The sequence below is a fragment of the Podarcis gaigeae genome (genome assembly GCF_964106915.1).
Source record: "Podarcis gaigeae genome assembly, chromosome: 12".
Taxonomy (NCBI): Eukaryota; Metazoa; Chordata; class Lepidosauria; order Squamata; family Lacertidae; genus Podarcis; species Podarcis gaigeae.
Window position 1 is genome coordinate 56,229,950 of NC_139688.1, and position 16,434 is coordinate 56,246,383.

At 43.1% G+C, this 16,434-nt stretch overlaps 1 protein-coding gene across 10 annotated transcripts in view; it reads right to left on the minus strand.

Moving 5' to 3' along the window:
- Nucleotides 1–16,434, minus strand: part of ELMO1 (engulfment and cell motility 1) — a 299,706-nt gene that overhangs the window by 76,754 nt on the left and 206,518 nt on the right. The window lies entirely within an intron of this gene.

Genomic DNA, 16,434 nt, shown 5'->3' on the forward strand with positions numbered 1-16,434 from the left:
TATAATAAACGCTAGGAAAGCCCTTAAAATAGAGGCACGGGGAGCTCACTTTATGGTTGCCACGGTGAATGGCAAAGCTTTAATATTCTATATGAATAATTTCTAATGTCAGCTGATTTGGGCTATTGCATTATATCACTCACATTTATCATTCGCTCTTACAGCAAACTCAGGTAGCAAATGCCGACAGGGCTGTAGCCCAAACGGGGTCACTGAGAAACGAGAGGACAATATCAGCATGCTCCGGTGAATCATGAGATACGCAGAAGTACAAAACATTATGGAAAACCACAGGAGTAAAAACAGCCCAGTAAGGACTGAGCATGCTCAGAGCCATGGATTTTTGAATTTCATTTAGAAGAGGAAAATGGGAGGAACAAAACAGAGGATCCTAGAAAATGGCATGGGTGGTTGAGTGGCTGATCACTCCTGTTAGAAGGTGAGGGTATACTGCAACATTTTGTTGCAGGTCCCACCTGTAACTGTAGATCTATTGAAGAAGATTGGAAATGCACAATCAGAACAGTAACAGGGTGCAGTTTTTATTTACCATTTTTTATCAGAAGAAGAAAAAATCATATGGTTAAGTGCTCCTGCACACGACATATTAAAGTCTTCATTTGAAAGGACACGGGAGCCTCTAAAAAAACAAGTCATCACAAGTTCATATAAATGGGAGCAATATTCACTTAAGTTTAGGGCACAAAGAAAGCGGGTGGTGTATACAATATATATATTATTTTCTTCCCCATACTATTCCAGGACTACCTGACAATATATGAACATTAAAGGTAAAGGTACCCCTGTCCGTATGGGCCAGTCGTGTCCGACTCTAGGGTTGTGCTCCCATCTCACTTAAGAGGCCGGGGGCCAGCGCTGTCCGGAGACACTTCCGGGTCACGTGGCCAGCGTGACGAAGCTGCTCTGGCAAGCCAGCACCAGCGCAGCACACGGAAACGCCGTTTACCTTCCCGCTATTTATCTACTTGCACTTAAGGGTGCTTTCGAACTGCTAGGTGGGCAGGAGCTGGGACCGAAAGACGGGAGCTCACCCCACCGCGGGGATTCGAACTGCCGACCATGCGATCGGCAAGCCCTAGGCGCTGAAGTTTTACCCACAGCGCCACTCGCGTCCCCCCATATGAACATTAAAGTGTGGTAAAATGCACCCCCAAGGTAATCTGGGTAAATGTACTTAAGGTAGCTGATATATTATTTTTTCTGAACTCTGTTTATGCTCAAGGACAAGCCTAAGTCAGTCTCGTGGTGTTATATCCAATTAGATGTCATTATTTCAACCAGGACAGAGAAGACACACATACGACATGCAAAGAGCTAGCATATGGTCCGAATGCACATGAGGGCATCAATTTGCTGAAGCTATGAAGGTCTGGTCGTCTGTCTGAAGCCATAGACATGTGAGGCATAAGCTGCAACCACTTTCTTAGCAAGCAAAAAGGCATGGCTGTAGGCGCAGTGGAGGCCTGTTTTAAGTGCTTAGCTCCAGCTGTGATAGTTTTGACAGAGTCTGGCAGATCTGCTCACCTGGTGTCAAGGTAGCGCCAGGAAGAGAGGGGGAAGAGAGACTAAGTCTAGAAATACTTGAAATAGTTATTTGATAATTAGAACCCCTCTCCAAACTGTCCTGCCTTATTTGTTGGGAACCACAGAGCCTAGGGCTTGCTGATCAGAAGGTCGGTGGTTCGAATCCCCGCGACAGGGTGAGCTCCCGCTGCTCGGTCCCTGCTCCTGCCAACCTAGCAGATCGAAAGCACGTCAAAGTCCAAGTAGATAAACAGGTACTGCTCCGGCAGGATGGAAATGGCGTTTCCGTGCGCTGCTCTGGTTTGCCAGAAGCGACTTAGTCCTGCTGGCCACATGACCTGGAAGCTGTGGACAAACGCCGGCTCCCTCAGCCAGTAAAGCGAGATGAGCGCCGCAAGCCCAGAGTCGTCCGCAACTGGACCTAATGGTCAGGGGTCCCTTTACCTTTACTTTTAGTGTAAAATTGTCTAGCGTGGCAACATGGACTGCCCAGTGTTTCTTCTTCGGCTCTCTGGAGTCCAAAGAAACAGGAGGGCCTTCCTCTAACTAGTAAGGCATTTTATGCAGTGGCAATACCTGCCATGTTCCTTTCTCCCACCCCAAAGGCCCCTTTTCTGTCAGGTCTCAGGATTCTACATAGACCACCATAGCTCTCCTTTCTGTAACATCTAGTCTTGCTGTGTCCCTGTGGGTATACAGGGGTTTTTGGTATACTGTAACCGAAACACTACAACACAGATCACTTGGATATCTAATAGTACACTCCAATAGGTAGTGACAGAAAACATCACATGCTTGTTCCTTTAAGTTCCAGAAATGCTTGGTTTTAAAAAACTTGTTGCTGTACAGTGGTACCTCGGGTTACAGACGCTTCAGGTTACAGACTCTGCTAACCCAGAAATAGTACCTCGGGTTATGAACTTTGCTTCTGGATGAGAACAGAAATTGCGCGGCAGCAGCGGGAGGCCCCATTAACTAAAGTGGTACCTCAGGTTAAGAACAGACCTCCAGAACAAATTATGTTCTTAACCTGAGGTACCACTGTACCTTATTGCCAGCACAGCTGGAGGATAGCAATGGAAATGAGGGTCTACAAGGTTCTTTTGCACCCAGAGTCTACTCAGGTACAGACTGCTTCAGGTTTGATATAAAAACTAAAAATGGCAGATTTCGTGTATGGAACTTTAAAGGGCTGAGCAGTGCAGTCAAAACGTTTTCACCTGAAGCACTCTCCACGTCTCAAGCTGCTAGGAGTTGCTTGTGAGCCTGTTGCAGTGTTGTGTTTTGTGTTCAAGTTGAGTTGTGTTTCCTGAGCACTATCCTCTATAAATCGGGATGATTTACCTACCGTAACAGGTTGTAGAGTACAACTTTGTACATCGATAAAGCAGAGCTCACATAAAAAAGAAGGCAATCCAATTCAAGGAGGGGACTGCACAACCATTTCCCTCCTCTGTTTCTCTCCATCCCAGCTTTATACAAACCTCTGCTGTTGTTTAAAACCACCATCTTCCTTTGTGTTCCCCCATCCCTGCTCTGTTAAAATCTCGGCTGTTCAAAACTGCCATTTGACTCTCTCCATCTCTGCTTTATTCAACCTTCTATTCTGCCTTGGACAGACCACACAGGAAATACTGGGTCCAAATATCTAAATGGCTATCACATGGAAGATGGAGCAAGCTTGTTTTCTCCTGCTCCAGAGAATAAGACTCGAACCCATGGATTCAAGTAACAAGAAAGGAGATTCCCACTAAACATCAGGAAAAACTTTTTGACAGTAAGAGCTGCCCAACAGTGGAACGGACTCCCTCTGAAGGCGATGGACTCTCCCTCCTTGGAGGTTTTTAAGCAGAGGTTGCATGGCCATCTGTCATATATGATCTGGTTGAGATTCCTGCATAGTATGGGATTGGACAAGACGGCTCTTGAGGGTCCAATCAGTTACCATACTCCAGGTGAGCAATTTCATCCCTTCCAACTCTACTGTTCTATAATGCTATGCCCCAGGTATTCCAGCAGGTCTGTTGTCACTTTCAGATTTAAATGCGTTGTGTTCTGGCTCCCCAGGATGAACTCATATGGGGAGCATATTATATGACAAAGAATGTCCAGGGTTACAGGCGAAGCTTTCCATCAATGTTTTCCACAACAGCAGATCTCTAGAACGGCTGCCGCTCTCGTCTTCAACATTCTGGGTCCTGTTACATATTGTCACATGAGAGTTATCCCTGGCGCAGCACATGGAAAATAGTTCTGAGACTCCACTGGTCTTTATATGTGTATCTTTCCGCTGGATCTCTGTGCAGCATCAATGAATTGCAGGAGGCAGCCTTCTGAGTGAAGAACCTTCTGGCACTAGAATGACTTTATCTAGGCTGGCTGTTGACTGTTCCTGGGCAGGAAAGACTCTAAGGGCTTCATGTGTCGTCTAAGTCTTGCTTGAGTATGGATGCATTCACTGACATGTGCTGTGCTCCTGTCTCCTTTGGTCCTGTCCTCTGGTTCACGCCCTGATCCTGCCTCCTGGCTTGTCGTTCAATCCTGACACTCTGGCTTGCTCTTCAGCCCTTTATCAAGGTGTTTTTATTTAAAGATCCGTTTATATCTCACTTATCCGCTAATAAAATCTAGCAGTCAAGATGGCTTCATTAGTAATAGCCAAGCATGAAGCAATCAAATAGCAACCACAACCACCTATTATCCCCAATAATTTGAAACATACCCCCCCAAGTGGCCCTGAAACATATAACAAACTTAGCAAATGGGAAATGGTATGGGGCAAAGGAACTATAAAGGTAAAGGTAAAGGGACCTCTGACCATTAGCTCCAGTTGTGGCCAACTCTGGGGTTGTGGCGCTCATCTCGCTTTATTGGCCGAGGGAGCCGGCGTACAGCTTCCAGGTCATGTGGCCAGCATGACTAAGCCGCTTCTGGCGAACCAGAGCAGCGCACGGAAATGCCGTTTACCTTCCCGCCGGAGAGGTACCTATTTATCTACTTGCACTTTGACGTGCTTTCGAACTGCTAGGTTGGCAGGAGCAGGGACCGAGCAACGGGAGCTCACCCCGTTGCAGGGATTCGAACCGTTGACCTTCTGATCGGCAAGTCCATGGCTCTGTGGTTTAACCCACAGCGCCACCCGCGTCCCTTAAAGGAGCTATAGGTGGAAGCAATCAAACAATCTGTGACCTTTTAAAGTGTAAGTGTGTGATATTGTTTTTACTTGTTACTGTGTTATGTATTTTTGTGTTTTTATATTGTAAGCCATACTGTGATCCTCAAGTGAAGGGCAGTATAGAAAGTAACAACAACGTGGGACTGGCAGAAATGACTGGCAGAATCCGAGACCAGGGAAGAGAGACGGCGGAAGAAGATTGGAAGAAATTTAAGGACTATCTTAGGAAACATTGCAAAATTAATGAATGTTAGAATGATGTGGTTTAGAAATTAAGTGGTTTTCAGCTGTAGTGATTAAGTAAAAAGAAAAGAAAGGTTAAAAATTAAATGATAATTAAGGGAGAGGATTTGTTGAATTAATAATTAGAAATTGGAATACAGAAAGGGGAGGTATGAGGAGGTCGGAAGTTATAAGAAAATAAGGGATTGAAACCTTACTTGTTTTAAATGGTTTTTAGTTTTGTATTTTGTTTTTTATATTTGTTATTTTTTGTGTTTGTGTTTTGTTTTTATTATTGTTTTTTTTTTGTATAACTTTTGAAACTTCAATAAATATCTTTAAAAAAAAAAAGTAACAACAACGACAATGACAACAATTGCCCCCATTAACAAAAGTATTATGCCTAGTCCTTACTTGACACCAGGTATGGTGTCCTGGGAGCATGAGCTCAACACCCCACAGGTAAAAGACCTTGAGAAACAGACTGATTCACTGTGTATAGATTGGGCCGCATCTGCAACTCTGTGCTCGCTGGTGACGACTTTGGTGGAAGCTTGTATCTTCTGTAACTGGGACCCAAAGTCACCCCCTGGAGCATAACACTAAGTAAACAAGTGATGTGGTAACATGTAGATGCCACCAGCTGTCTTTTTTGCCCACCCCCCCCCCATTTATTTTATTGTCAACTTTTCTCTGTATAATGTTCAAAAAATTACAAGTGACGGTTGATTCTGTTCTTTCTAGCAGGGAAGACCGGCTGTTGAAAAGCACTCTCTGAACCTCCTTCTCCAACAAACCTTTTCAGATTCAGCCCACACACCAGGTCTGATTCTGTCTTCTTTCTCACTCTTCATTCCTAAGGCTTTTGCATCTGTTCAGCGCTTCCTCTCATTTAATAATTCTCCCATGAATTTCTCTCCTGACTGCTGCCTATGTCTCTCACAGCCATCTCCATGCTACAGGTACCATGTACTCTGTAGCTGTTGCTATCATCAACATCTCAGTAATGATCCATCATGGAATTTTGTTCTCCTTAGCTTCCATTTCCCTCAAAACCTCGGTAAAAGGATTGTTGAGTGAAATGTACAAGAATCACCCCTTTGAATGTCAGCTATGTAACATTTCAGTCTACTTGCTCCATGGAACATTTTTGGGAAGAATCTTCGTCAAGACTTCTGAAATTCAGTACAATCCAAAAGGAGGCTGCTAAAATCACTACCTTTTTGTTACCAGCAAATTTGGAAACCAATGCAAAAAAATGTAAAAAATGTTTTCTATTTCACAGAGATGTGGGTAATAAATAAACCGCTGGCTTCAATATTATGATGTTTCCTGCTCTGTTACATTGCTATGTTCAGTTACTCTTAATACCAGGGCTTTTTCGAGATGGAACTTGCCGGAACTCAGTTCCAACACCTCTCAGGTGGGTGCCATTGCCATTCCAAGAGAACGAGGGTGAGTTCTGGCACCCTTTTCCCCTAGAAAAACAGCACTGTTTATTACTGACCTTGTTGTTTCAAGCCAGGCCTCCCTCTGAACTTTGCCACCACATCAAAATAACAATGGCCCTGCACATGATTTGATTTCCATCTTTCTGTGAACTATTTCCCCTTTCCAAATAGTTACGTAAAAGGCAAATTAGGTCTTGGGGGGACAAAGCCATTGTTAGGTGTGCAATAAGAATGGTTGTGCAATTAAGCATATGGAGCACAATCCTCCTCTCCCAGCAGAAAATGAGAGAGGATGAAAGGACCCATGGACAAGAGTTACAACCATAGCTTGGGCAGCATAAATATAATATTTGGGGTTTGGGGGGGATTGTTTTGCCCTTGGGCGTGAAGTTGAATTCTGTGGACACTTGGTCCCTTTACAGCTCTAAAGATAAAGGTAAAGGTACCCCTGCCCGTACGGGCCAGTCTTGACAGACTCTAGGGTTGTGCGCTCATCTCACTCTAGAGGCCGGGAGCCAGCGCTGTCCGCAGACACTTCCAGGTCATGTGGCCAGCGTGACAAGCTGCATCTGGCGAGCCAGCGCAGCATACGGAACGCCGTTTACCTTCCCGCTAGTAAGCGGTCCCTATTTATCTACTTGCACCCAGGGGTGCTTTCAAACTGCTAGGTTGGCAGGCGCTGGGACCGAACGACGGGAGCGCACCCCGCCACGGGGATTTGAACCACCGACCATGCGATCGGCAAGTCCTAGGCACTGAGGTTTTACCCACAGCGCCACCCGCGTCCCTTTACCCACAGCGCCACCCGCGTCCCTTTACAGCTCTATGATTCCATAAAAACTGCATTTCCGCAGAAGTTAATTACATCTGTTGAAGGTGAGAGAAAGAGAGGGGGGCAAGTTTCATAGGACAGAGAACTCTGCATAAAAACAATACATTATCTAAATGACTCCCTCTTCACTTGCAGAAGCTGCCACGCTATCAGATTATACTAACTTAAAAGTGAAACAGCAGCGGTGGCACTGGAAGCCATAATAGTACTTTGGTTAAGAGGAGCTATAAAAATCTCATTGTCAACAGCATCATTCACTGTGATAACCGTATTTCAACTGAAACAAAACCTCTGGAACATTATACCCCAGTCTATTCATCTATAATGAGGTCTGTAGTCTAGGGAGCTTTCAGGCAGAATTCTATGCATTGTGACTCGCAAAATGAAACCCTGGTATTATATGCTTACTGACATTTACATCAGCAGGGATTCATGCAGCAAAAAACCATATGCCATGCATTGCTAATTTAGCTAAAATATGAAACAAAACACACTATGAAGATATTATCTTCATCAACGGTTTAAGCAGGCAATGACCGACCCTTTCAGTGCAATAAATTATGCAAGTTGCAATGACAGCTCGAGTTAGAAGCTAGCACTTCACTTGCTGATAAACCAACCCTGCTTCAACCTATTTTTGTATTTGTGCCTGGTTGAACAGCCCAAACCTAATATTTTATTCTACTGACTTTCAGCTAGCTTGTTATCCAAGGGAGATGACACATATGGCCAATGTTTGGGGTCATTTTGATACCACTTTTTTAATTATCAGCCCAGATTAAATGTGGATTGTAGTGAAGCAGTAATCTGAATCCCAATTTAGCACTGCTAAATATCTCTTGGAATAGTGATCTGGGCTTTGGTATGATCCCTACAGAAGCGGCTTAGTCATGCTGGCCACATGACCCGGAAGCTGTACTCCGGCTCCCTCGGCCAATAAAGCGAGATGAGCGCTGCAACCCCAGAGTCGGCCACAACTGGACCTAATGTTCAGGGGTCCCTTTACCTATGATCCTTACTAACAGAAAGCTCAGGTGATCAGTATCTGTTTGTTAGGAAGTGAGTCACCCCGCAAGAAAGTAATGGTTCTTCACAGTGCTATTTTTATGGAAAATGAGGTGCAGGAATTCACCCTGAATGCCTCCCCTGTTCTCTTATAATGGCAATGGCGTGCACCATAGCGTCCACCAGGTGCCAAAACTGAGTTCTGGTGAGTTCTGGCTGAAAAAAAGCCCTGATTCTACAAACTCATGGTATTCCTCAGTTATGAATAAATATACCTAATTGTTTGTAAGTTAAGATATATATATATATATATTTAAAAAAAGCAAACCCAATGGCCTGGCAAGTGCCTGTCTTTTTACAAGATATATGGAATGTCAAGGTGTCTTTTTAGAGGTGTGAAAGAAACAAGGGGGTGAGGGAAGAAGGTGGGAATAGGGTTGAGGGGATCTGTGTCAGGAGGTTGAACCCCACTATACAGTCGTACCTTGGTTTTCAGATGCCTTGGGGGTCGAACGTTTTGGCTCCTGAATGATTAAAACCGGAAGTGACTGTTCCAGATTTTTAATGTTCTTAATGTTTAATGTTCTTTGGAACCCAAATGTCTGATGCGACTTCCATGGCTTTCGATTGGCAGCAGGAGTTTCCTGCAGCCAATCGGAAGCCACACCTTGGTTTACGAACTTTTTGGAAGTCGAATGAACTTCTGGAACAGATTTTGTTCAGCTTCCGAGGTACCACTGTACAGAGATGTTTCAGGAGGAAGAAAAGAGGGTCCCTTTCTATTGTGTAGTGTGCAGTGAATGCTTACTTGAATTATTGTCCAGGAATAGTTGAACAAGGCCAGATAGAAATAAATAATAATAAAAGAATGTTTTGGAAGTGCAGAAGCTTAAATTGTATGTATGTACAAATATTGACATCTGGGGCTCTGAATGTGTTCTTAGTACACTGAAAGGATCATAATGCGAATCCCATACATAATGAACTACCCCATGGGTAGGCAAACTAAGACCCGGGGGCCGGATGCGGCCCAATTGCCTTCTAAATCTGGCCCATAGACGGTCCAGGAATCAGTGTGTTTTCACATGAGTAGAATGTGTCCTTTTATTTAAAATGCATCTCTGAGTTATTTGTGGGGCAGAGGAATTCGTTCATTTCCCCCTACCAAAATATAGTCTGGCCCCCATAAGGTCTGAGGGACAGTGGACTGGCCCTCTGCTGAAAAGAGAGTTACTAACCTCTCTAGTCCTTAACAAGATATTCAACCACTTCTAAAGTGCAGCTACTAAAATCTTGCACCATGAAAACCGAGTAGTACACGAAAAGCTGTAGATGAAGCTCAATAAAGATCACAACACAAACATTAGCAAACAGAAGATACTGATTAGATCGTGATTAGACCCGTGTCGTTGCTGCAACGTGACGTCAGCAAGAAAGATCTACCAGAGATGCCTAGAGTCTCTCAACATTTGCATTGATTAGGCAGTTGTGTTTTTTAAATCACAACACCAATGAACAAAATCAAAGACAGAGGCTAATAACTCTCACATCAAAGGCAGAGCCTACATATTTGCTCTAGATTTTCAGTGATTTATTGCAAACAATTTACTTATTGACTCATGGCATCGTCTTCTTTTTGCTCTAGGGGATCCATCTCTTCTTTGGCTGTGCCCATTATGCTTTCATGCAAAATTAATGTTTCACTGGGGTATGGCTTATTTTTCTTACAGAATAATGCGCCATTAATTCCACACTACAAACGCTTTGTGTCTACCCCCCAACACACTGTGCCAACTTTCTGTTTTATGCTCATTTCTTGAAATCAAGACACCCAGTTTCTGTTCAGGCTCAGTTGATGGAGCTCTCTGGCCTCAGTGGGGGAGCAGTAGCCCACTGAAGATATGAGAATGGAGTCAGGGCATGGATTTTTTTACTGACTTCAAGAGCAGAGCCCATCGGAGCAGGTGCAAGTAGCGCCCAGTGCATACATGCAGGATACAGCCCCCCAGATGCTGCTGTACTATAATTCCCTAGTAAACCCAGAGAGCATGACCAATGTCTAGGGATGCTGGAAGTTGAGTCCAACAACTTCTAGAGGACCACGGTACCCCATCCCTGAAAAAAAATGTAGTTTCCCCTTGTTTTTCTAGTAACTGGAAACCAAGTGAACAACAAAAAACCTTTCTCATGATTGCTCTGACAGCTTTTCATGAAGTTTTTGCCAGCCTGAGTCCTAAAGCACTGCTTTCAGACCAAGGTGTAAAGGTAAAGGACCCCTGACAGTTAAATCCAGTCACAGACGACTCTGGGGTTGCAGCGCTCATCTCGCTTTACTGGCCGAGGGAGCCGGCGTTTGTCTGCAGACAGTTTTTCCGGGTCATGTGGCCAGCATGACTAAGCTGCTTCTGGTGCAACGTAACACCAAAACCAGAGCAGAGCACAGAAACACCGCTTACCCTTCCGCTAGAGTGGTACCTATTTATCTACTTGCACTTTTTGGCATGCTTTCGAACTGCTAGGTTGGCAGGAGCTGGGACCGAGCAACGGGAGCTCACCCCGTCATGGGGATTTGAACCGCAGACCTTCTGATTGGGAAGCCCAAGAGGCTCTGTGGTTTAACCCATTGCGCCACCCGCGCTGTGTACTAAGGTACTCGGCTGTAATATAAATTTCTGGCAACTGTAGTAAATGACTATTTAATTTAAATGTTCTGTTGAAGATGCAGCATGTTAGAGGCAGGGTTTTCTGACCCCCTCACATAACCCTCCCTAAACAGGGCTTCCAGTATCTATGTAAGAAAAATTACTTTGTGTGTGGGTTAAGGTTGTCAATTCATCATTGACTTGAACCTTGGCAGATCTGGATAGCTTTATTAAATCTTCATGCCAGCACCTTCCTCCTATTGGGCAACAGGTATTTTGACAAGTGCTAGAGGGGATACCTGCACCAAATGTGTGGTTATTTGCAATATAAAGATGTTCTCTTTATATTAGAAGTTAAAGTTTCATTAGTGGTAAAGGTCCCCTATTGGCTGTGGCTGAGTGCTCCTTTTTAATATTGTTCTTACCTTCAGAAAAAATCCAACCCGATAGGTAGGTTTTCCAAAGCAGCAAGATATAGCTATTAATTCAAAGGGCCTATTCATTCATTACTTTCTGTCAAGAAATGAATCTCCCACTGAAGTGAATCTCGCACTGGAATCCATTTAACTAAGTGGGATTTAGCTTTGAGTAGGCAAACTTAGGACTGAACTCTTGGACATATGAACACCCTCTCCTATCACAGGGACAAGTAATCAGCTGACCCAGGTTGTACTGTATTTATTTGAATGCAGTTGAAACACAGGCCCAATTCTACCCAATAAAACATGTAGCAGTCAGGGAAATACTGTGTTCAAATAAAGGTGACACAGGCCGCTTCATTTGTTGCGTACGTCCTCCCCACCCCAGTGAGTCAAATGCACATACAGAAACCTTTGACTCCTTCTAGGTTGAATTTTCTTCCTGGGAAGTAACAACTGAACACGTCAGCTGCATTACAGGGGGTTGGACTAGAGGATCTACTGGGTCCCTTCCAACTCTATAGTTCTATGATTGTTGGATACACCCATTCTAGGTCCAAAGCTATGAAAGCAGACTAGCCAAACGTAAGAAAGATTACATATATATCGCAAAGTATTGGAAGACACAAGATCTACCACCTTGGAAGAATGGCAGATGAAGATGATAGACTACATGGGACTGGCAGAAATGACTGGCAGAATCCGAGACCAGGGGAGAGAGACAGCGGAAGAAGATTGGAAGAAATTTAAGGACTATCTTAAGAAATACTGCAAAATTAATGAATGCTAGAATGACGATGGTTTAGAAAAAGATCTGGTTTCCAGCTGGATTGGATAAGTAGTAAGAAAAGAAGGGTTAAATACTAAATGAAATTAAGGGAAAGGATTTGCTGAATTAATAAAATAGAAACTGGAATACAGAGAGGAGAGGTATGGGGAAGTCGGGAAAGTAAGGTATAAGGAAAAAAAGGGAATGAAATTATACTTGTTTATTTCTTTCTTTCTTTTTTGTCTTGTTTTCTGTTTGTCTTTTATTATTGTCTTGTTTTGTATTTGTATAATTTTTGAAAAACTTAATAAAAATCTTTAAAAAAAGATTACATATATATAGAGAGAGGAACTGCAACAACCCACTTGCTACATTTCCAACAAGCTAAAAAATGGTAGTTATATAAAAGATTAAATACGAGATGTTTCTTAAATTAATACAATCCCTGCAAAAGATACCAAACAGCATTAAGTTCCAAAGTCCCTTCAAATAAATGGATTCTAATGAAGTAGAGCCGATAACCCTCAGTGCACCCAATTATTGTCTCCTAACAGGTTTTCACTATAACTCAATGAGATTTTTTTTTCAATTAGAAACCACTCTCATTTTACAAAAAAATGTGCAGCAGGTTGCAGGGAAACAAGTTAGAATGACGAATGAAAATGTTTTAGTTATGTGCCCAGAATGCCTAATGAACAGGATGTATTTATAGGAATCATCTGTTTGCAAAACTATGTCATAAAGGGCTAATGACCTCAGCAGCAATATGTGGAATTTAATATGCACTAATCCCAAGAGCTGGAAAGGTAAAATTTACTCTAAAATTACTTTACTTTCGATTACCTCTCAGTCTGCTAAACCTGTCTTCGTCAAAGGAAATTCCAGTTCCATGGCTTCACCCCACCAGCCACTCCTGGTGGAAACTGTAGTCTGCAGGTTCCCCTTCCCTGGTGTACACAGGATCACTGATGAAGGACTTCTCACACATTTGATTTTACCCCTTACAATTGTCACTGCTTACTTTGTAGACGAACTTTCAGGCAGATTCTTTATTATTATTAAATTTCTATCCCACTCTTCCTCATAAAGGCTCTAATTTTCCTATCTCCAGAGGAGCAGCAGACGTCAGTCACAGCTACTGTCACCTGCTTCAACCTCAAATAGCTCTGGCTCTGCTACCCAACGGGGAGGTTTGAACAGTAAACACGGTTCTACGTGCATACAAGCAGTTGCAGAGCTTTTCAGCCACGCTCAACTCCATTGGATCGCTCACGGGTCACTGTGTCTGCAAATACTTAAATATTTACCTATGCATATCAAACATCAATCCCGCTGCTGTTTAAATTGTCACTTAGAGGTACACACCCTGATTTATTTCTTTTTTCTATTTCAGCTGTTGAGTCGCCTCAATGAATGTGTAAACCAAACTGCTACTGAAGAACATTGAGTTAACCCAGGATATCCAGCCGGATAAACAAGCCTTGCTCCCCTCTCTGAATAATGCATTTAGAGGGTTGGGAATGTATTCTGCAGGGAGCACTAAATAATTTTGTCCTCCTTACATTTGGATTCACTATTTAAGCTAGAGCAGCTGCCTTCAGAAATCCTTGTTAGCTCATTTTATGCTCCTGAAGGGAGGCATAGCAGACACCAGATAGGATTCTTCAAGTTAGAGACCTTACATATTCCCAAGCAATAGCCAGGTAATGGCAGTCATTCTTGGCACGGCTACGGCTGGCATAAGACTTGCTTTCTCCTGAACATCTATATCTTACAGCCCAATTTTCAACTAGCATATGATATACAACAGCCTCAGATGCTCTTTTTTATCACAGTTGTTGATATACTATTGGACATTGTTCTACAGAGGAAGTAGCATAAGGCATTGTTGCTGTTGTTTAGTAGTGTCCTACTCTTCGTGACTTGCCGATTGGAAGGTCGGCGGTTTGAATCCCCGCGACGGGGTGAGCTCCCGTTGTTCGGTCCCAGCTCCTGTCAACCTAGCAGTTTGAAAGCACCTCAAAGTGCAAGTAGATAAATAGGGACCGCTCTCCGGCGGGAAGGTAAATTGTGTTTCCGTGTGCTGCTCTGGTTCGCCAGAAGCGGCTTAGTCATGCTGGCCACGTGACCCAGAAAAACTGTCTGCGGACAAGCGCCGGCTCCCGGCCTATACAGCGAGATGAGCGTGCAACCCCAGAGTCGGTCACGACTGGACCTGATGGTCAGGGGTACCTTTACCTTTACCTTTGCTCTTCGTGACCCCCTGGACCAGAGCACGTCAGCTGCTTATACTTCCTGTACATAGCCTTGGCTAAGGATTTACGTAACAGGAGAAATATTTTTCAAAGCCATGAAGTTGCAGTTATAGTTAAAGTGAATAACTGGATACATTGGACAAGGACTAAAAAACCGGGGAAAAAAAACACAGATACCAACATTATGCAATCAGTATCTTGATTAAAGAGAAACTAAAGTAATTTCTTGTCATTTTCTGGCTATTTATTTCATATACCAATGAAACCGGACTTAAGGACAAACTGCCAAAATCATTCTTGTAGATTTGGATATTATAACCTTCTGAATATAGACACTTGATGCCTTATGTGGTTGAAATCGTGCATATAACCCGTTCCCTATGGGTTCAACTGGCCTTCTGAACATTAAACTCTCTGTCTCCATGAGCACAACCCTTTATCCTGTATGGAGAACAATTATGAGAATTACACCCTGATACCACTAGAGCAGTGAGGGGATGACGACTACATCCTGCTGTAGTCTCTGTGTTTTTCGTATGTGTATTATATCCATGAAAACAAAATAAAAATAAAAATATTGATGGATTATTCTCACTGTTAATGAGAGGTGGCAATGAAAAAGAAAAAGCTTGCTGTCGCCCTACCATTCTAATTTTAAAATATTTTGAGAAAAGATACCCTGAAAACCTTTTAATTTTAAATTTAGCTACACTAATTCACTCCCTGAGGCCAAACAGGTAAAATGTTCTCCTGCTTTATACTGCTGAACAATTCTGCACTCTTTCTTTATCAGCTGGTTCAGGACAGATGCAGCCTATGAGCATATCAAGGGTGTAAAACACAACAAAGATAATTACAAAATTGTATTATTTGCTGATGATATCGTTTATTTATTACAAAACCAGAAGATACAATTCCAAAAATTATGGAGAAAATAAAAACCTTTGGCAGAAAATCGGGATATTCTATAAATTGGACAAAATTAGAGATTTTACCAATTGGGCCAAGGGCTACATTGTATAAGGTAAAGGTAAAGGTACCCCTGCCCGAACGGGCCAGTCTTGGCAGACTCTGGGGTTGTGCGCCCATCTCACTCAAGAGGCCAGGGGCCAGCGCTGTCCGGAGACACTTCCGGGTCACGTGGCCAGCGTGACATCGCTGCTCTGGCGAGCCAGAGCCGCACACGGAAACACCGTTTACCTTCCCGCTGGTAAGCGGTCCCTATTTATCTACTTGCACCCGGAGGTGCTTTCGAATTGCTAGGTTGGCAGGCGCTGGGACCGAGCAGCGGGAGCGCACCCCGCCGCAGGGATTCGAACCGCCGACCTTTCGATCGGCAAGTCCTAGGCGCTGAGGCTTTAACCCACAGCGCCACCTGCGTCCCTACATTGTATAGAAACCATCAATTTCGGATGTACAAAGACTTTATTAAATACTTGGGCATAATGATTTCATCAGATATAGACCAAATTGTAAAATTAAATTTGAATCAAATTATAAATGAGATTTCTTTTGATACTGAAAGGTGGCGACCTCTAAACCTTTCCCTTTGGGGAAAGGTTAATGTCCTCAAATCGAATGTTGTTCCAAAGCTTTTATACATTCTTAGAGGGTTTCCAATACATATTCCCAAATTTTACTTCCAAAAAATAAATCAACTATTTAGATCGTGTCTATGGGGTACAAAGCCACCAAAAAGATCACTACATAAAATGCAAATTCCAACTAAGGAAGGCGGCTTTGGTCTCCCAAATCTGGAACTATATCACCAGGCCTACCTGCTGAGTAAGACTAACGATTGGAGAGCTAGCAGGAATCCCAATTGGGCTACTCTCAAATATAGTTTCTTGGAACCTCTTGTAGGGTGGACTAAACTTGGCTCCAATTTTATGAAATATCCTATTATCCTGGAGACTATTAAAGCACCTATAAAAATTTGGATGAATATAAATAAAAATAATAAGGATGACCCCTATCAGCATGAGAAATTAACAATATGGGCCAACCCAAAATTAAAAATTGGAGATCAAATAATACTTTGGCAAAGTTGGATGAAAAAATGTATTTTGACATTGAATCAATTAATTGATGAAAATTACAAATTTGTGGAACATAAGAC